Here is an 11,938-nt window from a genome sequence, read left to right on the forward strand (position 1 = left end):
AGATGGAAAGGTGAAGCTTTGTCCAACAGTTTCGGCCCGTGTTTTACACTGCCACAACTATGAGCTGACAGCTCAACACAGAGGCTCTTTACTCCTCCGTTTGTTATCCTGCCTCAAAATGGCAAACTTGTGCTGTCTCAATGGGATAGAAACCTTAAAGACAAAACATGAGAGTGAAAATAACTTTAACATTAAACACGTATGGCTGTAAAGGAAAACAGTGATAAGGTGATTGCTCTTTTGGCCACTTAGTCATCAAGTGAGGAGGACTTGGACACGTCTTGAATACGTCCACTGTGTGGGTTTATAGACACATTAGCAGAATGTTCCGATTCTTAGTACCATTCTTAAAATTTTAAGTATGAAGTGAACAAAGCATACTGAACACATTTTATTATCAAAGTAGGTTGTCACTCTGTGTAAGGACCATTGGTTATATCATTCAGGGTATGTGTAGATCTTAAAAAGTCAATAAATTTACTTTCCCTCAAAGAAGGCTTTAGAAGCATAGACTGTATAAAAAGAAGTGGATGTAGCCACTGTGATGTCACCCACTGGTTTATGGACTACCGTTGTGAAGCCTCGAGTTTGGCATTTTGGCTGTCACATCTTGGTTTTTTGGAGGGAGAAGTGACATATTTGGACGAGAGGGTTACTGTTAGCACTGCAAATGCTAAATTATCGGCTACACTACCACTAGCTTGGTACATCCATAGCTCACGTTAACTGTGATATTAATATTAATGGCATGCTAATTTTGGCTTGCGACAAACAAAACAACTTGTCAACAAAGTGTCTTAGCATAAATCAACTGAACTGATTTTTAGGCAACAAAAATATTACAATTACTTTAATGAACTGGGTCAAAGCTCTAAGACCAAAACACAGACAGTTCCCAAAAACGAGTAAATTGCTATTTGAACGTAGACAGTTCCATGGTTATGCATTGCTATGCCTCTATCCTGATTGAGTTTGCCGAGGTAGTGACAATCGTTCAATCTATGGTACAGGTGGATTTTGGTGTCCACGTTGTAATCAGTTTAGTTCGTACTTAATGGCTGAACCAACAAAGGACATCAGCCAGTGACACCTGCCTTGGTTCCATGACAGATGAACGCCTATCCTTGGTTGTAACATGCAAACAGTATCCTGTATCTTGTATCGTTCGTGTTAATCCTGTAGAAATCTGGTCGTGTCTGTCCACCTGCCACAGTATTTGGTGCTGTCCAGTCACTTTAGCTGTTAACCACAGCCCTCCTGAACCCATGAGCCACAGATAACAGTAGTATGGGTGCAGCACTGCCAATAAGGCCCCAATCATAATATTTAAACACAGCATGCTTGTAATTCCTGGGAGGGATTTGAGAAGTGCCCCCCCAACCCGACCCACCACTGATCCCCAACAAGCCTTTCTGCTCACTAATGATTTGTGAATGTGTCTACCTGCGTGCTTGTCTGTCTGTCCGTCCACCATTGTTTACAAAAATTTACCCATGTCATGCATCCATATGGTCTCTATGAGCCAGTACTGTTGTTTATTGTATTCATTTGAGATTTTTGCTGTATTTAACTGAATTTCTGTTTTTAACCCATTCTTTTTATATGATTTAATTTATTTATATTTATTTAAGGAGATTTCCTTAATGCCTTCTCAAAATATTGTATTGTAGGCGGTATGTGTGTTTTTGTTACGGCACATGCGTGTATGATTGTGTAGATCATGTATAGTTTTCAATATGGTAGGGCACATACGTGTTAATGTATGACTGTAAATCTTGCTGTACCAGTTTGATTCATTTGGATTCTTTTGTGACACAACTGAAAGGATGATTGTGAATGGTCCATGGAGACACACATACGGACCATCCTGGAAACACACTGACTTCCACCTTAAAGGTCCAGATAACACTCACAGTTAATCTTGTCTAAACCTTTTTCTTCATGAAGAGACTGAGTGTCGCTGTGTGTGACATACGGCTTGCTCACTCAGACATACACACTCCACATAGATTACATGTACATTGACACTGTACAGACTATGTAAAAATAAGTATATAGAGAAACGAGAGGAAAAGGCACCATATGTAACAGTGGAAGTTTACTGTGGAAGTTATTGTAAAAGGGTGGGGGGTTGTTGAATTTTCTCTTTTTTTAAAGTCTTGTTTAAGTGTAACTTTTCCTCACATTGATAGAGGTCTAAAAGTCGCAATTTAATCCCCATCTCCGAACATCCATTCAAGTACCAGAAAGTGTTTTTAAGCCCCAATATCTGTAACTGTAGATTCATACTGATGAAAGAAGTTATTTGTCTGGAGGGAAAGTTTGACCTTTGTCTGGAAAAAACAGAAATCTGCAGAGAAACATTCCTACATGCTGCATGCGTCATTGAGATTATGAGATGCAGAGGTCAGCGATCAATCCACAGTCCTCCCTGTGGGACCACTTGAGATCAGCCACCTTTCTGCTGAGTGCAACAGAGACATTATGTCAATGTCCTACTAGTAATCTGGAATACATATTCAGTGTTTGCATACATTGTACTGGATAGTGTGGCAATAATACAGTGGGAATTTAACTTACTTACTGATGGATAATTTATGTAATCTACAGAAAAAACAACAGCAATTAGATGATCAGTGCTGGTTTCCTTTACATGAAAAAGTTGGCTAAGAAAATGTTAAGATGGTTAAGGCAGTTGCAAGATGGTTTAAACAAGTAGTCCCCCACATTTCAGGAAACGTACTTGTTTGCTGACATAAATTTCAAAGTAAGTCATCCGAACAAAAGTGTTCTGTTCTGAATGGCCACACTGGAGCGCACCAGAAATCCTGCCATTGTATAGAGGTAGGAGACATGAGGAATTGTACAATATAACAGCACACACGTTTGGAAGACTGAAGAATGAGTTTAACAGATATGTTCAACATAGGGCTTTGATTGGACCTAAGCCTGAAAACATTTTGTGCAAGCCCGAACCAAGCCCAAACCATGGAGGTAGTTTTGGGCCAGAGCCCGAGTCAAACCCGGATTTATGCTTTAAATAAATAAATAAATCATGCAAGTAGTTAATTACATGCTAAAGTAAACTACAATCTGCATATTATATAGTGCAAATGATCTAAACTAATAACAAATTCACTCACTCATTACAGTTGTATGTATTATTAATAAAATGTTAAATATAGTATTAAAAAAATTCATTCTCTCTGAGCCCAGTGGGTTGTGTCCAATCAGATTTAGGCAGAGAATGAATGCTGTAGTTCAGTTCTTTTTTTAACCTCACCTACCTTCTAGCTAAGACAAACCATTATTATAGCTAATAATGGTTTTGGAAAGGTACAGAAATGGTCAGACAAAGCCCCTCGATGTCAGGGAGGTGTGCAGGAAAGTCGTTTCAGACTGTTTGACTATCAGACTAGCATTTTGCTTAAAGCTTGCAGACAGTCAGTCGCAGTCAGTTTGGTTCCTGCACACAATAAGGAAATACACCAGGTTTGGAGTGATGGCCAACTGTTTCTTAGAGAAAAAAAAATAAAAAAAAATCTCACAATCAGAATCACTCAACCTGTCCCTCATTTGACAACTGACTTCTTTATGAGGTATGAATTTCGCCAAATGTTTTCATTTTATTTCCTGTAAAAGCAATTAGTAAATGAGGAGATAGACAGGGCAGGCTGAAATGTGTGTATGAGTGTGTATGTGGTGTGTGTTTTTGAGAGTGTCTTTGTTTTATGTAACAGATGGTTGTAGATAGACCCAGCAAATCAACCAGTTAGCATGCAGACATAGGGTCTTCACTCTCTTTGACTTGAATTTACTAAAATATGAGAATATACAAGGAAAACAAAACAGAATTTACAGAACATAAGTGTTACAGTATTTAGCTTTAAAAAATCCACTAAGAAAAAGATTAAGCTCTTTTTAATCCGTTTTTCTGATTGTTTTTTCTACTTGGTTCCTACTAACGATGAATTGGTAGTCACTGTCGATGCTGTTTGTCTAATGTAAAGAAAATGACAATGAAGAGAAGGTGTGAGACAGCTGCTGTGAAACTGCTCTTCGCCTCGATGTCAATCCTCCAGGTTTTTCAGTTGTATCTTAATGTCCACTGTCACTCACACTCTGTCCAAGGGAAGACACTGGAAGTGTAACGGACGTTGGTTTAATAAATGATTCAAATGTCAAACTAAGACAGGATGCTCTTTTACTTTCCAACTGTGCCTTGGTGCATTCGGTTACAAGGGAACAAATTCAATGATTTAACACACATGGAACTAGTGAAGTGTGATTCTACTGAAGAGGAGCCATTTTTCTACTGAAATGAAAGACTTTGCCACTCAATGAGGAACTGAAGAGGTAATATGGCTTTCTTCAAAGCCACCAGACTCCTTAAATTAAAAAACCTTGAAGAACACGGGAGTTGATGGCCTATCGCTGACCCGATTGATAGGTTAGTGTTATTGTGTGACTTTGATGATCCAAACTAAAGTATTAAAACACCAAAGCCAGTCTGATGGCCTCTAGAGAGCACAGATGGATGTAACCTCTTCAGTTCCCTTCAGGGATGTCAGATGTGCAGAAGGTAATGTTGTGAGAATTTTCTAAATATAGCATAAACATGTATTGATTTTGCTTCTGCCATGACCACAGAAGAACTTGTGAGACGTTTTCTTCTGTCCAGCCCCTCCCCCCTCCCCTTACGAACAACTTTTAGTACTTGATGAAAGCTCCTTGTGGTTTCTCAGTTTGATCAATAGATGTAACGCAAACAACGCAAAACAGTTCCTGTGGTGAAGACTGCAGACTCTCACAATGCCTGACATCATGTGCAAACAAGCAATTGCAAAGCTAAATGTATGTTCTACCATAACTGTAATTCTGATCATGTCTGTGAGAACCTTTAAAACCACTCCTACACCTTCATCCACTCCTCTGCTGTCTCTGTATACTCAGTACAGTACAGTATGTACACTCACATGTTGCACTATAGACTGCGATTCAGACAGAATGGAAGTTGTGTATTTAGACATGGTGAAAACATGACACACAAAACAATTGTACATCAGATGTAGTGGAGAAGTGACTGTTTTTTATGACATTTATGACATACTGCATATGACACCTTGAACAGTGAAAACTTTTATTGGAATCTTTCTAACTATCTAATCTGGAGTCCAACTGACCGCTGTCGCTCTTCTCTGTCAAAGAGAAACATAACAAACTTGCATGAACTTTTTACATCCACCTTTCGTCTAGCTTTCACATATTGCTGATGTGGTCGGCCATTGTGTTGGTTGATACCCATCCTTCAACCAGTAGAACACAGAATGGACGGAGTCTCTTTATTGCAGTTTTCCATGTGTCAGGGTCGCGATCCCCTGGATTTTTCCTAAGGTCAAGGGTCAACTGTTGTGGGGGACGATGGGTCCTCAATCTCTTGGCAAACTCCAGCAGCTCAGCAGGCTGGATGAAGTTGGAGCTGTTCAGGACGAAAGGCAGCACATGTTTAACAAAAAAACCTTATTGTACACTGAATACCAGTGGTGGAAGTTACCAGTAAAAGTTCTGTACGCAAGATTTAAATCAAAGGGCCAGTGTTTTCGACAGTAGCCCAGAAGGGACAAACTAAATGCTGGCTCTAGATATGGGTGTTTTTTGTACGATTTGTTTAGTTTTTCAAACAAGGGAGATGCAGTCTGCAACTACACTGCTAGATGCCACAGAATCTTACACACTGGACCTTTAAGTACAAGTACAGGAGCATTATCAGACAAATACACCAAATACAAGTATAAAAAGTACTTATTAAGCAGAATGGGGGAGATTCCCAAGGAGTGGACTGAGGCTGGAGTCAGTGCATCAAGAGCCACCACACACAGATGTATCCAGGACATGGGCTACAACTGTCGCATTCCTCGAGTCAAGCCACTCCTGAACCGGAGACAACGTCAGAAGCGTCTTACCTGGGCTGAGGAGAAAAAGGACTGGACTGTTGCTCAGTGGTCCAAAGTCCTCTTTTCAGATGAAAGTGAAGTTTTTGCATTCATTTTTGTAAATCAAGGTCCCAGAGTCTGACGGAAGTATGGAAAGGTACCAGAATCCACATTGCTTTGAGTGCCAGTCATGAAGGTTGTCCAAAGCTCAGTGATGATTTGGGAAGCCATGTCATCTCTGGTGTTTGGTCCTACTGTGTTTTATCAGTCCAAAGTCAAAGAACCATCTCGCCAGGACATTTGAGGAGCACTTTCATGCCTTCCTTTGCCTGGATAAGCTTTATGGATGGGATGCTGATTTCATTTCCAGCCAGGACTTTGGCACCTGGCACATCTGCCAAATCAGTACCAATACCTTTGGTTCAATGACCATGGTTTTACTGTGATTGATGCCACAAACTCACTTGACCTGAACCCAATAGGAGAATACTATTGGGCTGTTGTCAAGAGGAAGATTGAGAGACACCAGACCCAACAATGCCAGATGACCTGAATTGCCACTATCAAAGACTTCCATAATTCCACAGGCTGATCACCTCCATGCCACGCTGCATTGATGCAATAATTCATGCAAAAGGAGCCCAACCAAGTATTGAGTGCATAGAAATGAACATACTTTTCAGAAGCCTGACATTTGTGTTTAAAATATCCTTTTTTTATTGATCTTATGCAATATTCTAATTTTCTGAGACACTGAGTTTTGGGTTTTCATTATCTGTAAGCCATAATCATTAAAATTAAAAGAAAAACAGGCTTGAAATATTTCACTCTGTGTCATGAATCTATATAATATATGAGTTTCACTTTCTGAAATGATTGACAAAAAATATTGAACTTTTTCACAATATTCTAATTTTTTTAGCTGTACCTGTAGGTGGCCTATATCTGACTGGATTTTTCGACTTATTCCATTGCTTACTGGTAAAGAGGTGCCTATGTGAATATGGACTTGGATGATGCTCATGACTATGACAGTGTTAAAGATGCTATTCTTAAAAGGAGGCAGGAAAGATTCCAGCACACTGCCATTACACCATCAGATGCAGTAGCTCCAGATTTGCCAGGTTTTAGACCTGATTTGCCTTCAGACATAGTTCAGATGCAACAAGATGACCCCAGTTTAGTAGCTCTATTAAGGAGTGCTAAAGAGAGAGAGATGGAGAGTGAGTTGGAGTACAATTCTGAAGAGGAGTATTTCCTGCAGAAGGGTATTCTCTACCATCAACATGGACCAGTGAAGCAGTTAGGGGTTCCCAAAGCAGCCCGAGACACAGCACTTGGGCCACTCTGTTCACTGGGCTGGCCACATAGGGAAGCAAAAGACCCTGGCTCAGATTAGACAACACTTTCACTGGCCTGGTTTGTGGGCAGATGTTGCCCAGTTCTGTAGGACTTATCCTCAGTGCCAGAAGACTACTATACTGTGGAGAAGGAAGCCCTGGCGATCAAGTGGGCTCTCGACTCATTCAAATACTACCTTCTGAGGAGGGAGTTCACTCTACAGACTGATCACAGTCACACTGAGGCAAAAGCACATGGTGATAACCTTTGTTTGACTATCTTTAGGTTTAGTTATATTTAGGTTTAGAACATTAGACACAATTCACAATAAATAACTGGACACAGATTTTGGATTCATAATACACAGTTTTATTATCCATTTTTGACAGCCGTTATCTTTTTGGGGTGCACACAATTGGTTAACTTTCTTTGTCAATTTTTGGTAGTATTATTAGGTGAATTAATTTAAGTTATTTTTCATTCCATCAATTCAGTTTTCTTTGAGTTACCAGTGTCTGGGTTCTGCCGCTGAAGGTGTCTCATGGCCGACAAAGGAAGGGCCGGCTGAATCAGAAACGCTCAAAAGGGGTTGTGCTGATAATTGAGCTACACCATGTTGGCTGAAATCATGGGGAGAGGCAGTGGTTTCTCCTTATTTGAGTTTGTATCTGAGTTTAATTTGGTCGGTTTGGTTGGTTGGTTTAGTATGTTCAATTTGTTCAGTTAATGTAGCCTGAGTTAAGTTCTGTTTAGTTGACCTCTTTTATGGGCCCAGAACATTTTGTATATTTTGTAAATTGATTATTTTCTTTGTGAATAAAATTATTTTTTGTGAAAATTTAACCTTGACTCCTCATGTCAGCCAGCTCGGTCCCTGACATGGACAACAGACAAACTAACAGCGTTGTGTGTAGCCCTGCAGGACGCCTCCCCTCCTCTTTGGTTTTGTTTCGTCTCTAGGCGTCTCGGCCGCACAGCCAGAAGCAGCAGCCGCCTACCAGGAACAGACCCAGGAGGATGTAGCCCAAGGTGGTGGTCCAGAAGGCAAACAGGTACAGTGTCTTGTCGCAGTAGGGATCCACATCTGTGTGTTCTTGGTTGTTAGTTTGGCTCTGTAATAAAGTTAGGAGTAGATCCACACGTTACCTGAACATTTAAAGAAAACCCCAAGGTAAGAGACAAGTACAGATCTTTATACGTCTTTATACCTTGTAGTCCCAAAAGGCTACACCCTCCTATAACCTGACTGGACTCTTTCTGCTCCAGAATTTGAAAAAGGGCCAACATGGTGGCTTGTTTTGGAAACTTTATCTCAGTTCACCAAAATGTGTTTGTAAAAACATTTGTTTGAAAAGTGTTGTACAGTTGCTGAATCCGTCTCAATTTTAAAGTTTTATGCACTCAGTTGCCAGTTTATCGGGTAAACCTAACCTAAAACTAATGGAGGCTGTGCTCTGTGGTCCTGGTGAACTGTATGGCATCAATGAGAATTGATGAGAGAATTACTCTTAACTTCAACAAAGAACTACCAACCAGAAAACAAACAGAATGCGCTTCCCTTGGTCAAATAAGCTAAATGTCACTTTTTGGCCTCACTTATCAGCCTATCGCTGTTTTGACTCACCGGCAATAAACCAGCAGAAGAGGAAGAGAGACGTCAGCGAGTTCCAGGTGATGCAGACTCCGGTGAGCTCTTCGCCGCAAGGCAGACAGGAGAGCAGTGCCAGCACCAGGCCGAAGACTCCCACCACTATCAAATAGATGGGGATGTAGTGCTGCCGCGGACAGTCATCCAGATGTATTACACCTGTTGGGGACATACAGAGGGGGGCAACAAGCACAGAGAGATTCTGACTTTCCATCATAACAATTATTTAGTGAAACTGTTGTTTTAAAATTGAATTCAAACATGAATTTAATGTCGGTAAATGTCGTCGTTCACTCACCAATTGCAATCTGAGCGATGGGCATGATGCACAAAAACAACTTTGAACATGCTGCAAGAAGAAAGAATACATTTAGATGAAAGCACAGACACTTAGAGCCTCTTTTCTGTCGTTAATCTTAGATACATCAAACTATGACTGGGAGGATTCTGTCAACTGATCTCACCTAATATCGGTGCTGGGGGTTGGGGACGGTCGTGGATGCGCTGAATAAATCCAATGTCTGACATAATTGGGAATGAGGACTCCGACCTACAGAGAAAGATAAAGGACTGAGACAGAGTCGACTAACAGGGTCTCCATTGTTGAAAAAAGTACAAAGTCAGCATGTAAAGAGATCTTTAACAGCCAGACAACCGGAAGAAGAGTCCCAACAAATAAACAGTAACCCTAATTTACATTATCTACAGAGAGGACAGTGTTCATATTATGTTTTTATACAAATTTAAGCTGAGTAAGTTTTATTTTTTTTGTCACACACTTCTGTCTCTGGGAAACTGTGGCTCTTTTTTCTGGCTGTGTTTTAACAACTTACACCACCGATGCCTGTTGAAAGCCCACTTCTTTTAAACTTCTCACATCTGGTAGATAACGAAGGCTTTTTACAAAATGTTAAGCCTAGATAACCCTAATGACATCACTACAACATCAACAGAGTTCTTCAACAAAGTCAGCATGTAAAGAGATCTTTAACAGCCAGACGACGAGAAGAAACAAAACAAACAAGTAATGATATATTTTGTGGGCGGAGCCTAACTGGTGGCAGAAATGCGGTTCCTGCGGCAGCTAGCCTTGTTAAGTTAACTGCAGCGCTCACACCATCGTAGACATCGGCCAAAACAGTAACATAACAAACACTAAATGCTGGAATTGACCATAAATGCTCTAAAATACATTACAATCATATTTAGAGTGCCTCACTATATCTGTAATGTTCCTGCGCCACAAGAGCCGCTCCTGCCAACTAACACATCCACTCATGTAGTATTTTGATATGCAGGAGAGCTAAGGTTAGCCAACCCAACCACTAGCATTTTTTGTAGCCACGAAGTAACCTCAAATGGCATTGGTGGTAGATTGTCTGGCGTGCCGTCTGCAGGTTACTTTCCCAGCTGGCATTGTGGGGCAGCCTGTCCTGGATAATGTTAGTGGCTGACCTGCTAACCTTAGCCCGCCTGCACGCTGACGTTACGGAGTGGATATGTTAGTTATGATACTAACTTTATGTATAATGACAAACAGTGTAGATTTCAACAGCACAACAACCATTGTTTCTTTATTTCAGTTAGTCTGTTACTCTAAATTACTCTCAGTTTCTCTCCACTTGTTGCCGCTGTGTTTCCCCTGGGAGCCATGAGAGACGTGTTAGATCCCGAGTTACCCCCGTATAGGTGGTACTGGACCAGCTCTCCGTTTAAAGGGTCCGATCCTCTAGCCTGTGGGTATTACTCTGCCAGGTCCCAGCAGAGGACTATTCAAGGAGACACGCCTGGCTTCTAACTGCCTTCATCCGGACACCTACCCTGCTCACTCTAGTGCAGCACCTGACTGAATAGCCCTAGAGTCAAATACCACACTAGCTACATCTGTTCACAGCAGATCTCCTCTTATTGATCTGTGCACTTGGTAGTAGGATTACTTTTAGTGGCTTGTACAGTGAGCTCCAAGGGTCTGTTTTATTTTTCTGTTAGAACCGTCACGATGTTAAACACACTACCTAATAATTATTGCCTGTTGAGATAACATAAATCCAATGTCCACAATTTATTCTTTAACTGCAGTTGTTATATTTTATTGCAAGATTTAGCAAGGGCTAGCACACAGCTTTAATTGATTGAAAATTGATTATTCATATTCACTGATAAAGATTAACTACATAATATCTGATGTTAAAAAGAATGATTAAATTTCAAACCGTGGTGAAAATGCTGTCTCTGACCAGTGCAGTCTCTGATGGGAGGGTGAACAAAAGAGTGTTCAAGTTCAAAGATGCGTTGCTCCGATGTGGTTGATCGATCAGCAAGTATTGAACCAAAGAGCCGGCCGAGGACTATCCCATATCCTCCTTGTGTAACGCCTTTTATTCCCCTTGTCCTCCTAGGGTGTTTGGTTCGTGTTACTTCCTCTGCTTGCTCTTTGCCTCCTCACAAGATGTGTCCCTGTGTGTTGCCGCTCAACTTTCCTTTCTCTTCACACCAGACATGTCTGGTTGCGCTACTAACGTGCTTCCATGATGTGCTCTTCTAATATGTCCTTCTTATCAGCGTTACTCAGTATTTCAGCATATTTTCTCCTCTAGTACGTGCCTTCTCGCTTGTTACCCAGTGTTTCAATAATGATTCTCCCTTTTGACCTTACTTACCATAGTTCTAACTTAGTGTTATAAATTCACACCTAATGAATTATCAAATGATCAGTTATAATCATATAATCATGTTTCTTTTATTGTTTACATATTTTCATTTTGTATTTATAGAATCAACTTCAATCATTAAAGCTGCCAAGGAAAGGGCCCTCGCACTCCACCCCGCAACTTGGGGTGTTGCTGGCGCCGTGTCACGGTGCCCGTCGTAACAGCATGCCAGAAAACAGCGATGAAAAGGTCACGTAAATCAGATCAAAATTGCCACGCAGCGTTACTTCCTGTTGGCCAGTAGATGGGGCTCCTCATCTATATCTGAATATTATCAAATAGATTTTGCTAGCGTTTCCATCCCC

At 40.8% G+C, this 11,938-nt stretch overlaps 1 protein-coding gene across 1 annotated transcript in view; it reads left to right on the forward strand.

The window, feature by feature from the left end:
* Window positions 1–11,938, forward strand: part of LOC118338275 (transmembrane protein 272-like) — a 16,657-nt gene that overhangs the window by 3,853 nt on the left and 866 nt on the right. The window lies entirely within an intron of this gene.

The sequence above is a fragment of the Morone saxatilis genome, unplaced genomic scaffold (genome assembly GCF_004916995.1).
Source record: "Morone saxatilis isolate NCDOM2014 unplaced genomic scaffold, NCSU_SB_2.0 Contig4, whole genome shotgun sequence".
Classification (NCBI taxonomy): Eukaryota; Metazoa; Chordata; class Actinopteri; family Moronidae; genus Morone; species Morone saxatilis.